The sequence below is a fragment of the Marmota marmota genome, unplaced genomic scaffold (genome assembly GCF_001458135.2).
Source record: "Marmota marmota marmota unplaced genomic scaffold, marMar, whole genome shotgun sequence".
NCBI classification, from domain to species: domain Eukaryota; kingdom Metazoa; phylum Chordata; class Mammalia; order Rodentia; family Sciuridae; genus Marmota; species Marmota marmota.
In genome coordinates this window covers 43,728,324-43,737,180 of record NW_026000174.1, presented here as the reverse complement: position 1 = coordinate 43,737,180, position 8,857 = coordinate 43,728,324, and positions in this window count along the sequence as shown.

Here is an 8,857-nt window from a genome sequence, read left to right as displayed (position 1 = left end):
TCTTAGTTACTCTCCTTATATCAAAGAAGACATTTGGCATTTGTTTTTTAGGGATTGGCTAGCTTCACTTAGCATAATCTGCTCTAATGCCATCCATTTCCCTGTAAATTCTATGATTTTGTCATTTTTTAATGCAGAGTAATACTCCATTATTTCTTACATACATGACAATAGTGGAGTGCATTACATTCATGATTATCCATTCACAGCTCAATTTTTTGTAACTCTGTATATAAAGTATGTTCATGCCAAATTATGCCATTATACATGAGCTCTCTTATTTTTTTTTTTTTAGCATACAATTTTTTTTTTTTCTTATTGAAGAACCTTTAATTCATTCAGGAGAGAAAGAACAAAATAAGAATGATCAGCACAGCCAAAGCTCCTAGGCATACAGGGCACAGTCCCAGGGCATGAGTCCGTAAGGACAGTATGAGGGTCCCCACTGGAGTCCTTCAGGCTCCTTCCAGGGCATTGGCTGATGGGTATTGTACTGCAAGGCATCCTCCAGGCTGGGGTTCCTTTCTATTCTGGGTTCCTCTTGGTTGTAAGCCTCGGTTTTCAGCAGCTTCCAGGGATGAGGTGGGCTCCAAGAGGCAGCCTGAATGTGTGTCTGTCCAATAGCCCAGGCACTGGCACCTCCTGGGAGGTTCAGTGCCCATTGGGCTACACTGATGGTAGGGCTTGCCTCTTCTTGAGGTGATTGGAACTCCTGAGTGGATTCAGCCGTTGGCTCCTGAATGCTCAGGTCTAGACCTCGTTTTTGGCCCCTCTCAACTCTCTGCTCCGAAACATTCACATCTCCACAGCTCTGGAGGCACTGGCAGGAGTGGCGGCTCAGAGCAGGAAAATTATCCATTGCCCAGGCCCACACCTGCTCTGGGTTCAGGCCTGGTGGCATGTTGGTCTCTGGACATGCCCTCCTGGGAGTCAGAGATCCTGAGGTTGACAGAGGGACTGCCATAGTTTCAGCTTCCCTCCCAGGCCAAGGTGTGTTCCTGGACTAGGAAAAGGAGCAAATAAAAAATCTACAATTCTTAATACACCTTTTTACCACCATTTATCATATCTCTATTTGTATATAAGGTATGTTGACACCAAATTCACATCTTCATCCATGTATTTTGTATAATAATGACCCTCTCCTTCCACCATCTAGCTATTCCCCTTCTTCCTCCCTTTCCCTCCCACCCCATTCCCTATCTAGAGGTAAATTTTTCTCCCATTATTTTATGATAGTTTTTAAAATTTTTTGAAGTTGTAGATGGACAGCATGATTTTATTTATTTATTTATCTTTATATGGCATTGAGGATTGAACCCAGTGCCTCAGCATGCTAGGCAAAAGATCTGCTGCTGAGATACAGCCCCAGCCCCTATGATATTGTTTTATAATTTAATTTCAGCATGGTCAGAGAATGAACATACTTTATATGACTGAGTCCATTAACATTCATTGAATTTTTGTTCAAGGAATTTGTTCCTTTTGTTCAAGGAATTTTGTTTCATGTCCCAGAATAATTGTTGGTAAAGCATTGTGTGCACTTGACAAGAAGGATGTTGGGCATGGTGTTCTATAAATATCAATTAAGCCAGGTGTGGTGGCACACACCTGTAATCCCAGCAACTTGGGACGCTGAGGTGGGAGTTCCAAGCCAGCTTCAGCAATGTAGTGAGGCCTACACAACTTAAGAGAGACCTTGTCTCAAAAGAAAACAAAAAGGGCTGGGGAGGTAGTTCACTAGTTAAGTTCCTCTGGGCTCAATCCTAGGTACCCAAACAAACAATAAAAACCAAACAACAATGAAAACAAAACAACAACAAAAAAACAATTAAGTTAGTTGATAGTACTAAGTCATTTATATCCTTATTGATATTCTGCCTCCTTGTTCTATCAATTATTAAAGATAGGTGTTGAAGTAATCATCTATAATTGTGGGTCTATTTTCTCCTTTCAGTTATATCACTTTTTGCTTCATATATCTCAGAGCTGTTATTAGGTACAAAATCATTAGGATTGTTATGTTCTTTTTTTTTCTGGTACCAGGGATTGAACCTAGCGTACTTAACCACTGAGCCACATCCCTGGCTCCTCCCCACTGCCTTTAAAAAAATTATTTTGAAATAGGGTCTAAGTTGCTGAGGCTGGCTTTAAACTTGCAATCCTCCTGCCTCAGCCTCAGGAGTCACTGGGATTATATATACATACCAATATGCCAGGCAATATTGGTATGTACTCTTAATGAATGACCCCACTATCATTATGAATTGACTCTCTTTAATACTGGTGGTAGTTTCTGCCTTGTAATCTACTTTGCTAGAGTAGTACTCCTGCCCTATCTGCCATTTCATTTTCCAAAAATTTGTTATCTATATATACAGTGTGAAAATAGAAAATTCCAGAAACAAACAATCCCTAAGTTTCAAATTGCAGTGTTTTGAGTAGCATGATAAAATCTTGTGCACACTCTGTCCTGCCCAGGATATGACTCAACCTCATCCAGTGTACCCTCACTGCATGATATTAGTCATGTGGTAGTTATCTGGACCAACTGTTGTGATATTATAGATCTTGTGTTCAGATAACCCTTATTTTACTTAGTAATTGCCCCAAAGCACCATTATAATGTCTATATAGGGTTTAGTACTAGCCATAATTTTAGGCATCTATTGGAGGTCTTGAGAATGTACACATCCCCTATGGAAAAGTGGGGTCTACTGAAATATAGCCTATCCAGTTTTATTTTGGTTACTAAGTACATTGTATAATATTTTCCTAGGGCTGCCATAACATATTATCACAAACTGGTTTTTTTTGTTGTTTTGTTTTTCTTGGTACTGGAGATTGTGCCTAGGGACATTTTACCACTGGGTCACATCCCCAGCTCTTTTTAAATTTTGTGACAGGGTCTTGGGAAGTTGCTTAGGGCCTCGTTAAATTGCTGAGGCCGGCCTCAAATTTGTTATCCTTCTGCCTCACCCTTCAAAGTCACTGGGATTACAGGCATGAGCTATTACACCCACTAAATTATCACAAAGGAAGACTTAACAGAAAATGCTTCTCTCACAGGAGCAGAAGTCCAAAATCAAGGTGCAGGGGCCACATTCCCTCCAAGAGGAGTTCCAGGTGTTTCTTGGGTCTATGTAACTCCATGTGCCTGCATCTTTATATCACTTCTATGTCTTTTTCTCTTCCATCTTTTATTGCGGCACTTGTTTTAGAGCTAGGACCAACCTGGATAATTCAAGATGATACCAAGATTCTTAAGTTCATTACATCTCCAGTCTATTTCCAACTAAGGTTACATTCACAGAGATGCCAGAAAGCCTGCTCTGTTATGTGAGGACAGTGAAAAGGCAGCTGTTTGCAAGCTAGAACCCTCTGGGACTTTTAGCCTTTAGAACTGTGAGAAAATAAACGTATTGTCCAAGCCACCTCATCTATGCTGTTTTGTTATAGCAGCCTGAGCAAACTCAGCTTGAGCTGTAGGCATAGTGATGATGTTTCATATTTCTCACTTGGAAGGCAGAGTACATTACTAGTATGAACATACCTAAAAGGAGGTAAGTTTTTGCAATGCTTTCGAATGATGCTTTAAAAAATACTCTTGATGGTGAATTGTTTGTAAGCTCCTGTGATAACGTTAATACATTCACATTATTGTCACCAGAAGTTTGAACAGTTTCCAGAGGGAACCTCAACTCAGGACAAGTGGAGTTCTTGGCATATGTGCCAGAAAAGAATTTTAGCATGTGCCAGAGACACAGATGAAAATTTACTTAGGAAAGCAGAGACACACACATTCAAGGAAGAATGTGAGCTATCTCGAAGAAGAAGCTTTTGGGATAGAGCAAGGAATACACATTCAAGGGAGAGTGCAGACCAGCAATCTTTTGGTGTGAGTTGTTATTTATAAAGGGACTATTGCTAGGGGCTGGCCAGTCTAGAGGTGGAGTCAGGGCAGTTACACAATTTTGGGCAGGTTTTCCCTGTGCTTGCACACTGCCCTTGCATTAGTTTTTGCAGGCAAGGGCATGGGTCAGAGGTACAGGCCAAGGAATGGGCTGTGTGCTGAGGGGTTGGAAGGGCATTTTTCTGTATTTCAATGATTTCTGACTTCCCTGTATCCCAAAGGCTGATGGGCTTTTCACTTTTGAGACTCAACAGTTGTTTAAAAATCCTAAATTCTTGATTTCACTTAAGTCACATAGTAATAAACTCAGTGGAATGCCAGGAACCATCCGTGAACTGTGTGTGAACTAAAATCAGAATGAAAGCCTTTGGGTAGGGAAGTCTGATATCTGGGAACTCACAGCAGCACTACTGCAGATGAAATTCCCAATACATGTGAATTCCTATCTAGCTCTGCCACAGGTTCTGCACAGTACTGGAGATGGGGTAGGTGACCTGCTGGAGCCACATAGCCACATAGACTCTCAGATATGGGTGTGGCTTGCCAAGATGCCAATCAACCTGTTGCCTGCCAGACACCAAGAAGCAAGACTCCACTCACTGAAACTTTATCTCTGCCTTTGATGTACTCTCCTTAAATAAAGAACCAGAGCCATTTTTCATTCATTCAGTTCCAGCTCCTATGTGTACTGGATCTATACCAGGCATTCCTTAAAACCTACTTTCTGGCTCTGTCTCTTAATTCTTTACTAATTATTTCAGACTTTCATTTTCTCAGATGGCTTATCACCTCCTGAGCAGAAAACTACCCTGGCAGGGTGCTGGTTACCCCACATAGTGGAGGATTGGCATTAAAAAGACCTTCTACTGAGGCTGATAGAGTGCTTGCCTAGCATGTGTGAGGCACTGGGTTCAATTCTCAGCACCACATATAAATACATAAATAAATAAATTAAATAAAGGTCCATTGACAACTAAAAGATTAAAAAAAAGACCTTCTACTGATTAGCCCACAAAGTTTTTAAGTCATTCATAAAGTCTATGGAAGAACACCAACTTGAGGAATTCACTCTAAAGCCAGGTTCTTTGCTTGCTAGAGTTTTGCTAGTCTTGTTTCACTGCTCAAAGTTACCTGTTCTCTAATGATAGCCCATTCACTTCCATGGATTAAATGGAAAATAAATATAAGAATCAAGAAAACTAATTCTGGCCTATTGGAAAATAAGCACAGGGAGAACTAAGAGGGTAGCATGAAAAGGACAGGTACTCTAAGGAGACATTTTTCTCTTAAAGATAGAAAAGGAAGGAAGGAAAGAAGGGACTGTGACAACACGGTATCTTGAACTACTATAAGAAGCCAATATGAAAATACTAAACTGACTTCAAACTCTTTTGTATATTCATCTATTTATATACCATCTATTCAATACATACCTATTAAGTTCCTATTGCATAAAATTCTTTGTGCTCTTGGAGATATAAGGATGAAGGTTATGTGGATATAGACTCTAAGCACATCATAATTCCTAGTGAATTCACCTAGTGACATTTCTAATTAATATTTCATTAATATCACAATAGGAACTAAGTGGTATTAAGGGGGTATGTGTGTGTGTGTGTGTAAAATAGAAGCCTAGTGATTTTGAAGTTAGTCTTGCAAAATAGTAAAAAAATGTAGCAATACTTTTCCATTTTTTAATTGGTGCATCATAGTCATACATAATTATGGGATTTGTTGTTACATATTCCTACATGCACACAATATAATTTGTCAATATCAATCCCCAGCACTTCCCCCCTTACCCCCACCCCACCCCACCTTCCACCTCTTGGTCCCTTCCCTCTACTGCTCCTTTGATTTCCATGAAATCTGCCCCTACCTTTCTTTTCACTTTTTCCTCTCTAGCTTCCACATATGACATAAAACATATGTCCCTTGACCTTCTGAATTTGTTTTGGGGTACTGGAGATTGACTCCAGGAGTGCTTAACCCCTGAGCTACCTCCCATCTCTTTTTGAGACTGGATCTTGCTAAATTGCTCAGGGCCTAGCTAAATTGCTGATGACGACCTTGAACTTAAATCCTCCTGTCTCAGCCTCCTGAGTCCCTGACATGCTACCACACCTGGCAACCTTCTAAGTTTGACTTATTTTGCCTAACATAACGAAGACCTTTCCATTCTTAAGGTTCTGCTATGCTGCTCTGAGTGCTGCTGAATGGTAGCTCTTTATATTTCTCCAAACATTCCAGTGTATCTACAGTCAAAGAATATTAAGTTTAAAAAGGACTTGTTTCTTACCTCACTTGCAGGATGAGGAAATGACTCCAGACTAGGCTTCATGCCCTGCCTGATGGAGCTCCAGCGGTGGCAGAACTGAAGTAGGAACTGTTCTCCTGAAAACTAGGTAGGTAGCCCACCCCCTCCATCGTCCACTTGTGTCAAATCTTCTAACATCAAGGCCCGGCCAAGTGGTTAGTGCTTTCAGGAAGCCTTCCTTGACCCTCCCCAAGTAAATATAACTCTCCCGCCAGAGTGTTTTGCTCATAAGTGCATGTTATATATACTAAAGTTTTCATCAGACTTTCTTTTCTAATTATTCTGTCTGGAAAATCTCAAGCCCAAAAGAGGAATACATGTGTACTCCCTGGGCTCTCTTTGGATCTGAGGATCAAAGGTAAAAAATGATGGTCACTGTATTGTTTTTCATAAAATACCATTTTTTTTATATTACACAAACTATTGGTATAGTCATTTTTTTCTGATGTAGCACTTACTATTGCTTAGTAATATTATTTATGCCTTACCTGTAAAATCCAACAAATACTTTCTTGTTTTTACCTACTTTAAATCCCTGTGATTTTTCTTTCATATCTAAGTAGTCATCAACTATTTAATAAGAATATACCATGTTTCAGATAGTGTACTAACTAGATGCTGGGAATGCAATGGTGAGCAAAACACGTGGAGATGACAAGAACCAGCAGAAGAGAAAACACCAATCACAACAAAGTATGATAAATACTACACTGAAGGAATCAAGAGTGCATAAACTGTTTTAGAGGATTAAAACCTAACTGGGTTCTGCAGAAGTGATGTTAAAGTGAAGTATGGAAAATAAAGAGTTCACTAAAGGAAGAATAGTTTCAAAGAGGGAACAAGAAGAACTGAAGCCAGGTGTGGTGGCACATATCTGTAATCCCAGCTGCTGGGGAGGCTGAAGCAGGAGGATCACAAGTTCAAAGCCAGCCTCAGCATTGGCAAGGTGATAAGCAACTCAGTCAGACTCTGTCTCTAAATAAAATACAAAAAATAGGGCCGGAGATGTGGCTCGGTGGTTTGAGTGCACCTGAATTCAATCCCTAGTACCAAACCAAACAAAACAAAAACCCCAAACAAACAAAAACTGAGGGCACAGAAAAAAATCATATATTTGAGGAATGAAGGATGGTCCTCAAGACTGAGCCACAATGAAGATGGGCAGGAGTAAGGAGGGACCATTTAATACAGGAATTTGGGGATGAGGATAAAAAATGTCAGGTTAAAAGGAATGAAAAACCATGAAAAAATTGTGAAAAGGGGCGGGGGAAAGTGGAAAGATAAATAATTTTTGTTGTTGCCCTATTCTTACACTTTAAGGAGTCAAAGGAAAATCTATATTTAGTTTGGGTAAAAACAATAAACTTGCCAAGTATCACAGGTAAATTATATGTAAAATACAAGTTATTTCTGCAAAGCAGTTTCTTGACTCCTGATTAATATTACAAAACAGATAAGACATTTAACAATAGACCAATACGTAATTGTATCCTCCTTTAATTTGAAACCAGTCAGCTCTAAATTATTCATCCTAGCTCAAGAACAGATATATGCATAACTTAAAATGATCAATAACCAAGATCATTTTGATTTTACTTTGGAATATGCTTTTTAATTTTCAATTAAACATGAGTATCTCTGAAATGTTAGACTTTATTTAAAACTCTAACAGAGAAAAGGGGCAATCCACTGTGCAAAGTCTTATGATGCATCCTCTACTAGGAACTGAAAGTATGTTTCAGGCCAATATCAGACTTAATGGAGTAGCTTTTTTTCTTTACACTTTTCCACACTGACTTTTAAAAATACCAAGTAGTAGTAGCTTTATTATTTTTCTAGTAATAAAATATTTGTATTTGAAAAACCAAAGAGTGTAAGTATCCTCTTTTTTACATTTTTCTGGAAAAGGATCAGATTAAATAATTGCGTTTAGAGAGCTTCTCTGATACAAAGCACATTTAAAAAAATACTAGTAGAAAAAGCCCGACAGGAACAAATCGTTAACAAAGCATAATACTATAAGAGCTATCCTCTAGGTTTGTAACTTGGATAATGACTATTTTGGCAAATATATGAAAATACTAAAATAAACAGCAGTTTTAGCAACCAATGGTGAACAAAACAAAGATGCTACAGAATTTTTAAATATTGGCATAGATACTGATTAAAGATTTATATTTCCTGTGTAAAATAATGTTTTTACAACCAAAACTAGTTACAAGATAGTCAATGTACTGAGAATTACTTCACTTGCAATACTGAATACTTTTTAATATTAGATGTAAGTTAAGACAGAATCGTATTTAGAAATCAATGGACAGGGAAAACTGTCTTACTTAGGCAACAGTTTAAAAAAATAACAAGAATATTTTGGTATTATCAATTATTTCTAGCTATGCATTATCTTCAAATTAATAAGATTAAAAAGATTTAACTTCAAAGCTGTAAAATTTACTTAACTATCATCTGAGAAAGTAATGGGTGGGCCCTATACCATTTGTATAATAACTGTTTAGTAATGTTGGTATATGTTCTATGAGGGATCTGAACTTGGTGCTTTTGTCTACTTAGTAGCTCAGTTGTTAATTCTTAAAAAACAAACAAAACAAAAAACCCAAACATTCTGA